General features: G+C 41.2%; 1 protein-coding gene across 2 annotated transcripts in view; it reads left to right on the top strand.

The window, feature by feature from the left end:
* The first annotated feature begins 2,001 nt into the window (after nucleotides 1–2,001).
* jade2 (jade family PHD finger 2) overlaps nucleotides 2,002–18,271 on the top strand; it is a 323,216-nt gene continuing 306,946 nt past the window's right edge. Inside the window, exon 1 of one of the 2 annotated variants that reach the window (XM_039774037.1) lies at nucleotides 2,002–2,915. The gene's annotated coding sequence lies outside the window, so the exon portion shown is untranslated. Of the gene's footprint in view, nucleotides 2,916–4,204; nucleotides 4,372–18,271 lie in introns of those variants that run through there. The other variant, XM_039774038.1, reaches the window with a different exon arrangement.

The following is an 18,271-nucleotide window of genomic DNA, read 5'->3' as shown; positions in this document are numbered from 1 at the left end:
TTTTTGACTTATCCTGATGTCTAGTTATGCAAGATGTCAAGCTTTTTGGGGTAGAAGAACGTGAAGATTTACATGCCACATAGCCACCCCCTGGGGTTCAACCCTTAATACCCTTTGTGGCAGTAGTGCTCCCTTGAACCCTCAGGTACAACTCCAGACAGCAGGTAAAAGTCCAAGACTTCTTTATTTCTTCACAGAACGTGCAGAAAGCACCCTCCACACTACTCATATATTTCACTACTAAATAAACAATCCACTAACTACAATAATCACTCCTCCTCGCCCAGACACTTTGCTCCTCTACCTCCCAGCACAGCTCAGTGTCTGGACTGAGGCACCGTCCTTTTATAGCCCCTGACCCGGAGGTGTTCCTGTCCCAGCAGTCCACAGTTCCTTATTCCTTCCGGGTCAGGGCAATCAGTCTTTTACTTCACCCCGGGAGCACGCCATTCCTTCCGATCCTGCTGTCGGGAGAGCTCCTCCTGGCGGCCTGGGGGTGAGGACCGGCCTGGGAAGCCGGCAGTCCTCCACACCTCTTAAAAATAAAGGTGCTAGAGTGTTTCTTCAGAGCCATGCCATACAAAAGACCCATCCACATGAAGGGTCCAGAAAGGACCTTTATTTATTTGGATATGTAACAGACTTCATAAATATCCATGAATAAGAATATAACAGATTTGTGAAATACCAATGGCTCATAGTTTTAAAAGGACTCTTGCTACATACGTTCATTAACACTAACACAGACTAAGCCCAGGTTTTCTTAATCTTCTAGTGGCCTGCTAGGTTGCCTACCATACACTAAAGATTTCATTTTTTTCTGCATATTAGGAAGTTTTTCAAAGTACAAAGAACCAGCTTCATATACAAAGAGCCCTTAATGAAATGCTGCTACAAGGAACCACATAACCCAGTAATGAACCATAAAATGTCATTCAAGAACCAGTATTTTTAAAACTAGGACAGGAGGCCTCAAAGTTACTCCTTTTTATGAAACTGCAAAAAAAATGGGGATTGGTAATATAGGCATGTGGATTGTCATTTTATACTATTTTGAGGATGCTGATCTTGAATATAATATTTTAAATATTTGCTTCTTTACCATTGGTCCTAGCCCTCTAAGACCCACTCTCAGAAGATTAAAAATGACAAATGTCAAACATAAGCACGTGAGGTATTGTTTTAGACTATATCAAGGTCAGTGGTTACGACTATGATGTTATTTTTTTTTTCTATTACAATCGAGAATATTTTCACTTTAGACATTTAATTTGGCGTACACGTTATAATATTTCAAACATTTGGTGCAATTGCTCTTTATTATTATGTACGTCTACCTCCTGAAGTAAGTCATTACATTTCTTATGAACACCCGAATTAGGGCGGCTTTCGCTAACCTTTTGCCTTTTCCTATTTCTATCTTTTTATTATTATCGATCGTTTTATATTTGTGAAGCACTTTGTGTTGTATGTTACATGTATGAAAGGTGCTATATAAATATACGATGTCAATTTTTCAGACGATTACTTTGAAACGCACATGGACAAGCGAGTTTAAGGCAGAGCCGTTTGACGTTTTTATATTAATCTGACATTCGTGCTTCCTAGCCATCAAAACAGAATAGGAATATAATGGTTTCCAATTTTAATGTACTCCGTATTATTTTTTTCCTTCAAATATTCCAGTTTTTAAAAGGATTAGAAATGAACTTGAAGAAACTACGGGATATGTGTAAATGCAGCAAATGGTAGAAATAGCTTGTCAAGTGAAGGCGAGCTTCACGTGTCCTCTGTTGCCTGTGACTTGGGGACTGACTGTGTGCACGCACGTGTGTACTGTGTCCTGTGTTCGCTTGCACATGCACACGCATAAGGAAGTGCCGGGCAGTGTCTGCTGAATCGGGCAGCTAGCTCTGAGTTTAGTGCTTCAGAGACAACCTGAGCGAGCGAGCGAGCAAGCGAGAGAGAGAGAGAGAGAGCTAGAAAGAGAGAGAGAGAGAGAGAGGAGGGGGTAGGGGGAGAGAGAGTCGGCGAGGAATGTTCTGCGGCGTGTTACGAAGCTTAACTCTTTCGCCTTTCGGAGGATGAAAGCTGCCCAAATGACATCACTTTAACAAGAAACTTGACTGGCGAGTGAGCCGAGACGCAGCCTTCGCCGCTCTGCTCCGCTCGCTGGGCGAGAGAAACCGGCAACTGAGCGCCGAAAGCCAGAAGCAGTTTGAGGCGCAGGAGAAATGGCAAATTTAAAGTACGTCATTAATATGGCGCCAAAAGATTTTTAAGTATGACTCCGGGAGCGTATTTTTTGTTGTAAGGTTGCAAGATCCAGTGTACGCCTGTGCAATCACAAGAGAAGAAGACTAGGCAGCGAGCGAGCGAGCAGGGGAGAGAGAGAGAGCGAGAGAGAGAGGGTGGGAGAGAGAGAGAGGGAAAGGGAGAGATGTTTTGGTAGCACGGCGTTGCGAAACTAACCTGATCTGACTTGTAAGGCAATTTGATCTGCCAGTTTCTGCAGGTTAAGAAAGGAAGCAAGCACCTACTGTACAATACAACCTGCACGATCGGATATCAGTATTGGATTGGCAAAGACGATGCGACAGGCTTGAACGCGAAGGAGCACACGATTTGCATTTCGGAAGAGATCGTTACAAAGTCATAAAAAAGAAAAAAAGATACACAGTTCGGTGGCTGCGTAGGCGGCCATCTCCTTTTTTGGTTGTACCCCCCTTTTGGATATAATAAATGGAGTTGTTACGACTATGCACTCCTGGAGGAGCATCTAGCTAACGGTGTTCGGAAGCAACGTGGAATGGTGCAAACGCCAGCCGCGCACCTCAATGATCTCCTAATCCGACAGCATCGTTGCCCTCCGGATCTGAAGACGCGTCGCATCCCAAAAGCGCCCTGCGACTAAGGTAAATATAGCATGCATTTGCGTGCATTTTGACATTTTTATTTATCTTTTCTGCTTCCGCCCGTTTTCTTTAAGTCCCCGGGGCGACGGTTTAAGATGACACCCAGACGCGCAAATAAATGATGAAAAAAATCGTCAAGTGGGGAGTGGAGACTTTCAGGAAACGAGCGGGTCGGGGAATTCTTGCGCATGTAAGCTGACTAAGATGCTTTCAAGAGATGCAAACAGTCAAGAATACTGAACTTTTTTTTTGGCAATCGGATAGCCCGGGTGTGTATAACCTGTGTGGCTTTTTGTGTATTTATTTTTCAAGCCGTGCATCCTGGCTTTGGGATCCAGATGGCAGAAACGACAGGGCAGCATGGCAGGGTATAATAGACTTTCCTGTCTGTCGTGACATTTTTTTTTCGGCCTCCGTATCGACTTCAGTTTGGAAATTTAACTGCTGCACGGCAAAGTCCACTCGCGAAACTTGCCGCCTCTCCCGATTCCCCCTTGACAGCACTGCGGACGCGATCGGGTATGTGTGGGGCAAAGCGAAATCTTTTACTTCTTTATGTGACGAGGAATGGTGCGCGGCTGCTGGAAATAAGAAGAGCAAGTTTATTATCTTATTCGCAAACAACTTCGTTTTTACATTTGCAAATACGTGCTTGCTGCTTAGTTTCACGAATGATGTTTATGAAATAGAAATTCTTGTTTTTCAAAGGGATGGGCTGCGCCAAGAGGTGAGGGTGCTGCCTGCCCGCCAGAGCGCTTGCAGCCTACCGCCTGCAAGCTGTGCAGGGCTTTGACTCTAGGGGGCGTGGCTGTTGTTTACCTTCTCAAACTGGGCTCCCATATCTGTGGGGGGCGGGTTCTGAGCGAGCAGTAGACAGCGGATGTCCTTTTGCTGCGCATGACATAGCGTGCAAGTTACAAAATGCCGCAAAGGTTGAGAGGCTGCTGGGGCGATCCCGCGGAGCGAAGTTCACCGCATCTGAACTGATGGCGGTTGTGCAGGAAACTTTTATGTGTAAATCGGAGGTCCCCCATCTGAAATGCGAGAGTATTTTCTACTGGAATTTACCGGCTGCTGCAGGTCTCAATCGCTCGTAAATATCGCGCTCTTCGTCCTTGCACGTATACGGGCGGAGGAGAACGAGGGCGCGGAGGAGGAGGGCTAGGGAGCTGCCAATCATGAACGGCCGGCTGGCTACTCCCCATACCTGTCAACACCATGTGTCGTGCGCACGTGTAGTTCCCTTCTCTGTTTCTGTGTACCTCTTGTGCACGTGCACTTTACTTCTGTCAGCTGTCGACTACGTTCACGATTTATATGTACTGCGTGTGTACGCGAAGTTTTATTTCTTTTCATTTTCTTTGTCCAACACCCATTCTAACTATGGTCTGCTGACAACTTTTGTATAGCTCCCGATCTCAAAGCTTAATTGAAGCGTTGCATTTTCGTCAGATAAGTAAGTAAGTAAGAATTTCATTACATATTAAACCCACTTTAAACATAAATTCGACTGCTCGTTTATAATAAGAATAACAGTAACAACAAGAGTGGTTTATATTGATTAATTGTTTAATACTGTGCATGAACGTTGGAGTCCTCATTTCGGTAAAATAGCAATGAAGCGTATAGTTACATTCCACACGCGTTACTCCACAAAGCACTCCATCACAACAAATGTGTGCAACTGCTGGGATCTGACCGACTTATAAAAGTGCCGGACAGCTAGCTATATTGTGCTTTTTTACACGCACGTTCACGCATACTGTGGTTCAGCCTCAGTACTGTGTAGTACAGACAGCTAAGTGGTGTCTGTGAGCATGCATTACTATCCCCCGTGCCTTATTAATTAATGTGCCAAAAGACTATGGAGTGCTTCAGTGTATTCCATTGCTGCACCGTGTGCTCTTATACTGTGTAATTATTGTGTTGTTAAGAATTACTTATGAACGCTGTGAAATCACTTAAGTTGTTTTTGTCCAGCGCCTCCCGACTCACCCCCGTACAAAACAAAAACTACCATATGGTATAAAGAGCGACTCGTCTTGATGTCCAGTTATTTCTAGTTGCATACTTTGTGCAGGAAATTATACTCCTATGATAAAGAGTAAACCAATAGATGTCTTTAGTAAAAATGACCAGAAGGACTTAGACGTTTTGCAAGCTTCATCATTCAAGTTTATCCCCAAATGGGATGTGAGGGGTAAAGTTACTCCTTTTCACAAACTTTGAAAAAACGGGAGTCCCTGTTATAGGCGAGGGGAGTGTCGTTTTATGCCATGTAGAGATTATTGATCATGAATTGGTTAATATATTTGCTCTTTGATTTTATGATGGCCCTGACTCTCTTCAGACTCACTGCCAGAAGTTTAAAATTCAAACATAGGCATGTGGCGTATGTTTGTTTTAGACTATTTCAAGGTCAGTGTTTACAAAATATGATGTTATTTTTGATTATTGATCCTTTATTAGGGATCTAGTCCACTATCACAGGGTCTAAAATGACATTTTTTGTATTACAATTGAGAATATTTAGACTTATTTTAATATTTCAAATATTCGACATATCAGTACCTGATTATTATGCACTTCAGCCTTGTGAAGTAAATCATTATAGGGTGGTCCAGATCTAATTATGCAACTTTTAATGCAATACAGGAAAACAATACAAGACAAAAGAATTGTTTGAAATACTGTATCTTGTAATAAACGAAAATGGACTTACATTGAATTAATTCACTAATTTTCCATGTAATGTCCCACTTGTCCTCCATTCAGTTGGATACAGGCTCGGAGTAATAAACTTAATAAGTTATAGCGTAATGAAAATTGCATAATGAGATCTGGACCACCCTGTACATTCCTTGTGAACACCCCTAAGTAGGGTGGCTTACACTAAATCAGACTTTTTTTATTTAGTAATGTATTCAGTATATGGCAGTAGTACATGGTACAGGGTAACTTAACATTAAATATGCCAAAAGTCAATACAACTGTAAACAGATGTATGTATAAATGTAAATAAATTAGATAATTGAATTTACATTGAAAGCACAAAGTGCAGTCACAATGTAATATTTCCTTTTTTTTAAATCAACTTTGGATGAGGGCAGCCTCAGCAAATCTGTTTGTGTATTAAGGTAGGACATGCATTCACAGTTTTGTACAATATGAGTTATTGTTTAGGTAGGGGCACCACAGATGCATTCTGGGTTAGGAATTACTCCCCATGTGCAAAGGGAATCCCCACATCTATGGTGTCCTATATGGTTTCACTTCAAATCCTGCAGGTCTCTCCCTGGTGGTGATATGGCTATGACTGTCGTTGGGAGTTGCTTGAATCCAGGATGAATTCTTCCCATTCTTTCTGTTTATCTAAATTTTCTTCACAAGGGGCCCCTGCTAATCTTATTGACAGATGTCTGGATTTTAGCCGATTTAAGAAGGCCTTTGGCATATCGTGGTGTGTAGGTAGTTGCACAGCACCAATAATTTTCCAGTATTCTCTCAGTATGGCATCATGTCTTGGTAAAGTTGGGGGTGAAATGTGGCTGAGTGTGGAAAGCCAGAAATTAGAAGCTGATTTGATGCAACCAGTAATTATACAAATAGCCATGTTAAACCTGCATATCCAGCTTTCCAATGTGATGGCTGTTCAGCCACACTGGTGCCCCATATTCTGCCATACTGTATACAAGCCTTAAAGTTGAACATCTCAGTGTTGTAGCTGTGGCACTCCATAATATTCTGCAACTTCTGTAAGATATTCTTTTCTTGTGTAAACATTGGCAGCTAAATTATTCAAGTGCTACCTGTATGTCAGGGTATGGTTGAGAGTGATTCCTAGATGCTTGAGTGTTAAATTATAGTTCTCAAGTTCTCCGCTCACCATTTTACTGTTCAAATGGAAAGTATTCCGTTTTATTTGGATTAATGATATAAACCTCAGAGCATCCTGAGATCCCTACCAAAGTGCTTCTTCTGCCGTTTCCACAGCTTTGTGCTGGACAGGAATTGCTAGGTTGTCTGTGTATATAAACTGTCTGGATGTTGTATCTGGCATATTTGTGATTTGTAGGTTAAACAGAATGGAGCAAGACTGACCCTTCTGGGACCCCATTTAAAATTTTTTTTTTTTTTTGTATTCTCCCATCCTGACTTGAATTGTTTTGTCGCAGAGCATGTTATTCAGCAGTTGAGCTAGTTTTTTACAAGGAAATATTCTGAGAAACTTGTAGAGCTGCCCTTCTGTCCAGACTGTGTCATAGGCAGCACGTAAGTTGATGGCCACAGCTGCTTTTCTAAGACATTTGTGAAATCTACATTATATGTACTGTATGTTTTAAGGCTTAGCACTTAGTTGGTGTAGCTGCTTCCTGGTCGAAGCCCTGCTTTCTCTATTGGGATGTTTTGATTGCTTTTATCTCCCATTCCATTCATTCTGATGTTGTTTTACTGCACAGTGTGTATGTAAGCTGTCATTCTAACTCCCTCAGCATTTTGATCAGTACTTGTATAGTGTCTGAATGCACGTATCCCTGCTAAAAGCTCATTTGCAATTCTTGAGTACACCTGCATGGGTTCTGACTGCCAGTGAGGGACAGGGTCACAGGTGGGCAAGACATCGCTCTTGAACAAAAGGGTTTAGACCTGAGCCAACAGAAAGTGCCCTGGGTGTCCAGTGGTGGACTGAAACGGACAGTTTCAAATTTCAGATAAAGACAAGCCCTCTACAAGGTATGGTATTCTATCTGTTATTCAATGTTGGATCGTCAAGGACACAAATGCGTGCGCTGACACCCACTCTCATGTTAGGCCAATAGAATCACAATCACTGATGAATCCAATAAGCACATCTCCAGGAATGCAGGAAGAAAATCCATGTAGATATGGGGGAGAATGTACACACTTCATATGTATAATGACATGGCACAGGATTTGAACCTAACATTTGAAATGGCATTTGAGGCTTGAGACAGCAGTGCTAATTACTCTGCCACCCTTAAAGAGTTTATATTTGTTAGTTCAAAATTAAAACATTTCAAAGTGACAAGATAGGCAGAAACACTCCATCTGTATAGGGCCCGAGTGTTCCAGGATAGCTTAGGTTTGTATGACTTATACAGATACAGTAACTGTATAGCGCCTCTGCACATGCATTACTCCACACTGGTTACCCCAGTACAGCTGCTTTCACTGGGTTCTGACTGTTCCTGTGTATTTGCAGTATCTGATGCTCAAGTGCAAACATTTCCTTGTTGACATCTTCAGTGCAGCATCTCTGTAAACATTATGAGGTTTTGACCACTTCAGTTTAATATCAGTTAGCTGTGTAGCGACTGTGTATCTGTTGCTGTCCATGGACAAGAATATCATCAATAAGCTGGTTTATATAATCGTATATCTGGAGATGATACCTGGTTAGGTGGTAGGGCCAATGATGTAGAAAAAGCTAAATGTTACAGAGGGACTTGGACAGATTTGTGATAGGTGATATTATTATTATTATATTTATTTAAAAAAAATATATATATATATATATATTTGTTTATATACTTTATTAATCCCCAAAGATAAGTTGTTTTTTCACATGACCTCTGGGGGTCAGAGCGCAGGGTTAGCCTATGCAAAGCACCCGTGGAGGAATTTTAATATACGTAAATGTAAAGTATTACATACATTGTAGTAAGTAAAAATGTTAGTTTTGAATAATACATTGGGAGGTCTGAAACTTGAAAGTCCACCTTATGAAGGTGACAAGGGCCAATTTGTTGCAGTGGACTCATCACTACCTACATCCTGACAGTGCACAGGAGCGATCAAAAAAGGTAATAGGATATGTGGATTACAATTCAAGGACGGGTATGCTTAAGTTATAGAACACACGTGTGAGGCCACAGCTGGACTACTGTGTGGAGGTTTGGTCAACATATTACACAAAAGATATAGCAGCACTAGAGAAAGTCCAGAGAAGAGCAACAAGGTTGATTCCAGGACTAGGAGGTATGAACTGTGAGGAGAAATTGAAGGAGCTGAACTTTTTCAGTTCAAGAAAATCTAAGATTAAGAGGGGCCATGATTGAAATGTTTAAAATTCTAAAAAGGATCTGGTACAGTGGATCCCAGTTGTTATTTTAAAATAAATCCTGCAACAAGAACATGGGGACACGGTTGGAAACTTGTTCAAGGCAGATTTCACATAAATGTTAGAATTTTCTTTCTTCATGCTAAGAACCACTGACACATGGAATAAATAACAAAGTGTTGTGGTGGAGAGCAGGTGTTTAAGGATCTTCAGATCTGGACTTGATGTTATTTTGGACAATTTAGGTGAAAAGGATGGGTGAGATTTATGGGCTGAATGGCCCACTCTTGTCACAATCTTTCTAATGTACGCCATTGACTGACTCCACAAAGCACCCATGTGCACTTCTGATTTCTGACTGTTCCTGTATAATACCAAATAGCAATATGGTGCCTTTTGTGTAATGTGCATGCATCACTCCGCTCTCTGTGACAGGTTTTGTTCATGCAGGTTCAAGATTCTTCCAGATGCTTTTGTGGAGTGCCTGTGTGCCCCACAATTTATTTTGTGATTGCTTTACACTTGTTTTTTTGGCCTAAAGTGCATGGATTGTTTTGTTCAATGAAGTTGTGTTTTCCTACTTACTGCTCTCATGACTTTTCCTGCATAATTTCTATGTACACACTTTCAAATTCTGATAAGAATGCTTTTCTGCTCTGATTAATCTGAAATGTAAAAATGCTACATAGTGCCCTTTCACGTTAATCTCTCTCTGTATGCTGTTAGAGCTTCTCTGCCCACCTGCTTGCTCTTACCTGTTGTCTCTGGCACAGATTGGTCTTCTGAGTGCTGTTATTAGACCTAGCATACACATTGATGTCCTTACGGCCTCTGAATTCTCTTAAAAGTGTACTGTGCCTGTGTGCACATATTGGGTTTGATGGTTTCTTTTCTGTGCCTGTGTGCATATGTTGCTCTTCTAAAATCTTCTGTATATTGTGTGCACACCTTAGTGCCAGTACGCATGTACTGTTTTCCTGAATGCTGTTTCAGACAGTATATAGTGCCCCCGAGAGTATGTTGATATTCGGATTACTCCTGGCTAGTGCCCACATACTGCGGACTGTTCCTGTAAAGCTTTAATGCACACACAGAGTCGTGACTGCTCTTGTATAGTGTCTGAGGGCATGTCCAATGTTCAGGTATAATTGACGTGACTGTTTCAGTGTTGTTCCTGTAAATTATTTAGTGCCTGGTGGGTATACCTGTTACTCCCCTAACTGCTCCTGAATAGTGCACACGTCCACCTGTTGACATTCTGACTGCTTCTTCATAATGCTTGTTTACATACTACTGTATATATAAATTTCAATACTGTGATGCCGGCAGGTATCAAAATGAGTCAGAGTATCTGTTTCCAAGTTTTGTTTTTTTTTTTTATTGCAAGTCAGACAACATAAAGGAGGCAATACTTGTACGTTGATTACATGAAATGTTTGCAGTGGATATTTGTGTACTCACCTGCATAACATACTTGAAGGGAATTGCTGCAGGACTAATTGTTCATTTTGCTGCTTTTTAACTTTTGGTTTAGCTCAAGTTTTTTTGTTTTATACAGCATTCCTTGTTTGATTCCGTCAGCATAGTTTCTCATTTTGGATTAAATGCTGTTATCAGGTCAACCTGTAATAAATGCTCTAGTTTATCTGTGGTCCAATGAACTTGTGACTCCATGTTACATAAGCAACAAGTGCTAAACAAAAAAAAAAATCAAATAAATTACCACAGCGTTGACATCAACCTAATGATACTTTAAGGAAATATTTACCACCCACTTGGTCACCACAGCTTCCTTGGCGGCATTCCCATCCATACAAAGCTAAAACTTTGCAAGGTGTAACATTTCATGGCATGGAAGTACAGTGGTTAGCACAACTGCTTCATGGATCCAGGGTCCTGTGTTTGAGTCTGGCACAAAGTTAGGCAGGTTAGGCAACTCTTAATGGCTCCTTGTGAGACGGGTGTGCGTGTGACAAGGTTCTGCTATGGACTACCTGCCACCTTGTCTGGGGTTATTGTCTGCCTTTATACCCATTGCTGCCAGTGAAAGCCCCCTGTTACCCTAACTGGGTTTGGATTTAGCGGTTTGAGAATGTTCCCTTTCAGAAGTCTGCTGTTTCCATCTTTGTTTGCAATCTCTTTTAGAGTGTTCCATGACTTTTCTTTGTAATTATAAAAGTATGTTAACTTTCTCTGTCTTCCTATATTGTATGGTGCCCATTTCTGTCCTCTTCCACCGCTTTTGCATATAAAAGCAGAAATGGGAGCTCATGGTGAATGTTCTGCCAGATTGCAGTTTGTTTTTACAAAAATAAATGTGAAAGATATAAAAACCGTGATATTTGGAATTATTTTTTCATTGAAATCAAAAAAGGAATTATATCATCTTTTTTGGTTAAATTATATGTAGTTGCACTCTTCAAGTTGTTCAATAAAAAAAAATGCTATTTTATATAGTGTCTTTCAAAACTCACTAGCTTACTACTGAACAAAAGACTGCAGTAAAAAGTAAGACGGGAATAAAGCGCAATCAAACATAATCAGTAGTGTGCTGGGGAAATGACATTAGTGCAAGTGATGCCAACAGACTAAATAAACTGATTAAAAAGGCTGGATCAATCTTGGGAGTCAGGCTGGACTCCCTAAAGGAGGTGGTAGAACAGAGGTCACCCCGGAAGCTATTTACCGTCCTGGACAATGACCCTCACCCTCTGTATGAGGTTTTGGCCAGCAGAGGTGCATCTTCATGACAGGTTGAGACAACTCTGTTTCTTTAAGGAGTGCTATGTGGGGTCAATTGTATCCTCCGCCGTCAGGCTGTATAATGAATTGCCTCTTGACCAAGGTGGTTTTGTTACCAGTTTGCTTAATGGTACTGAGCGGGTCTAGCAGACATTATAACAGACTGATGCTCTGTGCAATGGACTGTGCCAGTGACCGACATCCTGTACTGTAAAATTATAACTGTGTATGTTAGTCAACTTCAAATTTGTAACATATACTACTAAAATTATAACCTATAACTATGTGTAATTCTAATCACTATACCTAGTACATAAATACCTACATTTTATTCATTTACTTCTCGATAATTCTTGTTACATGTTTATTTGTACCTTGTTAGCATAGATGTCAGGCAAGCTACTATTTGAACTTGAAATTGCAGGCAGCAAGGTTGTATGTGTATTTTGTAACAAATATATTGGAAGTTTAATTCCTCTGGTTTTCATAGTAACAGTCAACAGTAAATAGTTATTACAATGCACTTATCCTGCAATTAAGTCCATTGAAAGTATAAGTAGACCGTTATTACTGTATACTTAATGTGCAACTCAGAGTAGTGGCATAAGTAAGCACACATTGCTCATTCTTATTTCTTACTCTGTTTTCTCTATACAGTATCTTTACTGTTGCTACAGATACACATTACATGGTAAGTAATAATGACATATGATTATACTGTAAGTAATTACCAAGCAAGTACATTGATGAACAAAAACATACTGGCCACCTGCTGATATGTGGTTGCTCCTTCATGTGCTGCCCCAATGGACCCTACAAGACCTGTGAAGGAGTCCCGTGCTATCTGGAATCGTAAGGTTCGCAGCAGACTCTCTAACTCCTTCGAATTGCAAGGTTCAGCTGCTGTGGATCAGACTTGTTGTTCCAGTCAGGGCCGTGGAGTCCATACATAAAAACCTTCCCCTCCATCTCCTGTATTTATGATATCACCGACTCCAACTCCTCAAATTTATGGTACCACTGACTCCAACTACTCTATTTGTAATTAGACTAATATATTTACCACGTTGATTGAAAGCACACACTTTATCACTGCCAGCATGAATCATCAGGCTACCTTTTAGCACTCTGACCAGTTAAAGTTCCATGTAAAAGGCTGTAGCAATGTTGTTATGACTTGCAAACGCTGAGTAACGTCTCTCTCTATATAAAATCCAATGTCTGTCTGTCTGCCTGTCTGTCTGTCCGCTTTTCATGAGAGAACTATTTAACGGATTTAGATCTGTTTTTTTTTTTTTTTCTACAATTTGCTTGAGCATTCCGGTTGATTTTGCAGATTCCCTCATCGTGTTAAGTATCATAGTTCACTTGCAGTACCAATTTATTTGTGTAAATCTGAGAGAGATGCAGCGGGCCAAGGGGAGGGGGGCTATGCCTTCCTCACTCATGTGCATCTTACCTCCACTTAGCTAGAGAACGAGAGAGCTACTTAAAGGATTTAAATCGGGTTTTTTTTCTATAATCTGCTTGAACATCCCGGTTGATTTTGTGACTTGTCTCATCGTGCAAAGGATCATAGTTTGCTTGCAAAAGCAATATATTCACACAAATCCGAAACAGAGGCTGCAGGCCGAGGGCAGGGGGAAGCGTGACGTCAGGAGTGCCCTCCTCACTCATTTACCATCCTCCGTTCAAGTTGGTGTACCTCTGCATTTTGGAGTGTAACTTTCCTCCGCTTAACTGTGTGTTTATTGTATTGATTTTTAAAGTTTTTAAAGTTTGTCCTGTTTAACTACTACGCAGGCGGCGTCATGGGGATGGCTAGTTTCAACATAAGACTAAATAGCTAAAAGCTATATAGCTAAAAGCTATATTTTTTTTATCAAAAGTCTAGAAGAAAAAACGGTTTGATCAAATCAGTATCCATTACTGCTGTAACCAGTATTACAGTTAGCTGTCCTTCTGTTGGTTCATGCCAGACGGGATAGCCTTGTTGACCTCTTGCATTGATGAGTCTTGGCTGCCCAGCACCCTGTTGGAGGTTTGTGGTTCTTTCCTCCATGTCGCGTTGTCATGCTGGTGGGAGTATTCATAATGTTTTAGTTCATCCGTTTATATTCATCATTATCTGTGACTAAAAGAACAAGAGGAATGAGAATTCAAAGAGTAAAACTTCTACTTTCAAATTCATACTTAATTGTGTAAGTGCCATTACGTTTACTCAAGCAACACATTAAGTACATGATAATAATGTATGGCAGTTAATTACAGTGTAAGTATGAGACACTTACTGGAAGGCAATTCTGCAATAACAAATTAAAAAGCAGCACAAGTAATGCAGTCGTTCAATATAGAAAACAATATAGCATACTGAATATGACAACCTGCAGTATGCAGTGCAAAAGTGAAAACATTTTGCAGTCAGTCAGCAAGCGGTCAGACAGTCTGGATTCTGCTAAGTGACTGTGAGACGCACTGATTGGAGGTATAAACTCTTTTTGAACTCTGTAGTCTTGGCTTTAATGGTGTGACAACCATTGAGGTGTGAACAGTTTGCCCCTGGCTTGTTGAAATCTTGTATTGTGGAGCTGGTTTTATTTTGACAGCATTTGATGTTAGTCAGTCCTTTTGATTTAACGTGTTGAGGTTTTGAGCAAACACACATGACACATACTTACTAACGGTTTCTCTTAGAACCTTTGACAAGTGGTTAGTGCGTGTGCCACACAGCACTGGTAACCAGGGTTTGACTTTCATTCTGGCTGTCACTTCCTGTGTGTTTTTTGCTTATTCTTTTTGTTATACATCTGTTTATTTTTGTGCACTCCAGTTGTCCTCCTCCATGCTTGCTGGTCAGGTATTTGGTATAAGAAAGTATGCCCGGTGACAGACTGGCATGGTTTCTGAGTTGCACCTGATGCTTTCCGGAAAGGCCTGGCTCCCCTCCACTATGACATGATCCTGGCACTTTGACAGTAGTGGGGAGACTGATGATAGTACTTTTGTAAAGAGTATGCCTTCAATCAGAATTTTTAATGACCACAACCAACTAAACTAGCACACCCCTGAAACTGCTAAAGTTTAAGTGGAATTTGGAACAAGCCATTTGTACAAACCTTTGACAAGCAGAAAAGGCGGAGATCTTGAGAGAGCAGCACTTTGTAAAAGACAGAAGGCAGCCATTGCTAACTCCATTGAAGAACCAGCCCCTTTTTAAACAGGACAAGACTTTTCCTGAACGCAGCTGTTCAATATGTATCATGTTCTTAATTCATTAGTGTAGTACTTTTTATATTTGGTGTGTTCTCTTTAGCCCACACTGGGAATTGGAACCAAGGCCAGCACAGAGTACGAGACAGGAACACAGCTGCACAGGATGCCAGTGCATAATCAATTCATTTAAATTGTAAAAAGAAGGAAAGAAATATACCTCAGGTGTTATCTGGTTTGGAGTGGAGCCTCACAACTGCAGAGACATGGATACAATTCCAAATGGTTAGTCACTCCGTGGAGACTGCATGTTTTTACACTGCCTTTTCTCCAGGCACTACAAGCATCTTCCCAAATCCAGAATGTGCCCAGTAGTTGTGTAGGATTTACAGGGAGATTATTGTCCTGCTTACAGGTTACAGTGAAATTCTTACTCAAATGTGCTAATCAACATACAGTATTTCCCCATGCTCTGGCTTCATGATTAGTGAGTAGCTTAATTGATCTAAATTGGGGTGCATAGGGGAGCACGTACATGTGTGTGTGCTCCTGCCTCAAGCCAGAAGCCTCTGGAATAGTCTCAAGCTCCCTGCAGGCACATATACAGTAAACTGGTTTGGAAAATGAGTTGGAGTCGCATAATGGTGAAGTGGTTAGGGCTGCTGTATTCAATTTGAGGAAACTGCTAGTGTGTAGTTTGCATGTGCTTCTCATGTTTGAATTGGCTTTTCCAGTTCTTCATTGGTTAGTTTGGTTTTCCTCTCCAATCCAGATGACATGAAGTGTGGAAACCAGGGGGTGTACAGCTCCCCCGGTACCTGACTCCCCAGACTCGGAGGCACAATTCCAGCACAAGACATGTTTATTTTCAGCTGGGGAGCTCTGTTTCCTTGCTCCCCACAGCACAGCACCAAATAGCATCCGCCTCCACTGACAGGCTTCGTCTTCTCCTACGTGGGTCTTCGAATGGAGCGAGGTGGCCCCTTTTATAGGGCACCCAGAAGTGCTCCAGGTGCTCCCAGATCCTCTTCCAGCAGCACTTCTAAGCTATAAACCTGTGGCTCCACTGTGAACTAGGGGAGTTGCCCTCTCATGTTCTGGGGGAGGTATTGCCCTGAATATGCCCTCTTATCCAGTCCCTCCATCACAGGGGCGTCCCGGCTGGGCCCGCTTCAGTAGGTTAAGTTGATTGGTTATGCAAAATTACCTAAGTATGGCACTACTTTGTATCTGATGTTGACAGAATAAACTCTCAGCCCTGGCATCCCAAATTGGAATCAGTGGGCTCAGGAAATGAATGGGTGGATCGAAGGACCTCAGGCTTTGCTTCATATAGCACCTTTTATGGTGGTGTGCGATTTCTAAAGAAAAAAGCTACTTTTTTAATTGAAAATGGTTTATATTGGAATTTAAACCAGGGCATCTTAAAAAAATTGCTTCTTCACCCTGACAAAATTAGTATTTACCAAGACGTGTAATCACTTAAAGTGCGCACATTGTTATACTGGAGGAAGCAACATGCAAATCAGTAATTACAAGATGATCTGTTACTGGTTTCTCTATCCATTTTTCTCAAATATTTGCTCTTCAAGTATGAGGTTGTGGAAGGTCAAACCTTTCCCTGCACCCATGGCTGCATGACAGGAGTCAACCCCAGAAGAATCGCCAATCTGTGCATGCAGGCTCATGGTCACTTATGCTAGGACAGTTTAGTGTTGACAGCCTAACAGAAGCGCTTCAGACTTGGACAGGAAATGTATGGTGGAAGAACAAGAAAACTTGGGAACTGAACCGAGGATCACATTGCTCCTTCCATTCTTTATATACAACCATCTCTCTTAAATATATTTTTGCAGTATGCTACCATGGGCTGTAAAATCAATCAGTTTCACATCAAAACAGCAAATTGACATAATGAAATTTTTAAATCATAAGAGCTATTTTAATTAATATAAGCATTACAGAGAATTTTATCACTGACTACCTGGTCTGTGAATTGCTGCTGCTGCTGCTGCTTCTTCTTTTTTATTTTTTTAAGTTTGTTTCTGCTTGTTGGTACAGAGATACATTGTAAGTGGATACACAGCGAAGTAACAATAAGCACACACAATGTCTGTGGCTAAGATCAGCTGTGAATGTCCAAAAAAATACCACTGTATAATGAAACATTTCTGTTTTTTTCTGTAGATTCTTGAATAATGTATTTGTATATACTTTTCAGACTGAAACTTTAAACATATAATACATGTAATGAAAAAATGTGCAAAATAATAATACACGAACTATTTTACAAATGTACATAAACCCTCATTGTAATGTCCATCCCATGTCATACATAACAATAAACCTCTAAACACATCACAACCCGTAGTAATGAAATAATTACAGTCCAGAATGAAAGCAATTATTATGAAGTTCAGCAAAATGTTATAAATGATGTGAGCTACCATAGATGTGCAATGAGCAGATCTTGTAACGAAATGAATTGTCCCACATTATATCTGTTACTCAAGTGGGTTAAAGTTCAGCTTCTCGCTTGCTCGCTCACTCACTCATTCGCTTACTGTCTCAGTAACGCCACCGCTACTGCTGACAAAACGTAGCCCATTCCTGCATGTAATGTGCACCGTGGCACAGTGGGTAGGATTGCCCTTTTCACATATACAGGTGGCATACTTAATAAATAAACATCCATCCATACATTATCCAGCCCGCTATATCCTAACTACAGGGTCACGGGGGTCCAACACATGGCACAAGGCAGGAAACTGCAGGGAACACACACACCAAGCACACACTAGGGGCAATTTAGGATTGCCAGTACACCTAACCTTCATGTCTTTGGACTATGGGAGGAAACTGGAGCACCTGGAGGAAACCATGCAGACACAGGGAGAACATGCAAACTCCACACAGGGAGGACCCGGTAAGTGAACCTGGGTCTCCTAACTGCGAGGCAGTAGCGCTACCACTGCGCCACCGTGCCACCTATACACACACATATATATTTCAAATTAGTTTTTGGTTGCCCTTCTGCACCATATTGACAGTCAGAGGTCTTATTGGTTCATGGTGTAGTTATTACTCCTTTAAGAAACCTTTTTTTTTTCCACTGTTCTATTGTGGCAGAAGTTCTAATCTTGTATATAAGTGACTACACGTGGAAATTTGTTTGTGTGTCTGTCCATCCTGGAAGTGAGCTGTAGAGCCGGGGTAAGGGCTCCACCGCCGAAGATATGCAAGCAAGGCCAGTATGTAGGCAAAACGAAACATTCGAAGAGAGAGTCACTCGCTTATCTGCAATTACAGAAGCGTGGCGAGC

Source organism: Polypterus senegalus, chromosome 13, assembly GCF_016835505.1.
Source record: "Polypterus senegalus isolate Bchr_013 chromosome 13, ASM1683550v1, whole genome shotgun sequence".
NCBI classification, from domain to species: Eukaryota; Metazoa; Chordata; class Cladistia; order Polypteriformes; family Polypteridae; genus Polypterus; species Polypterus senegalus.
Note: the sequence above shows the minus strand (reverse complement) of the source record. Positions and strands in the feature narration are given on the sequence as shown.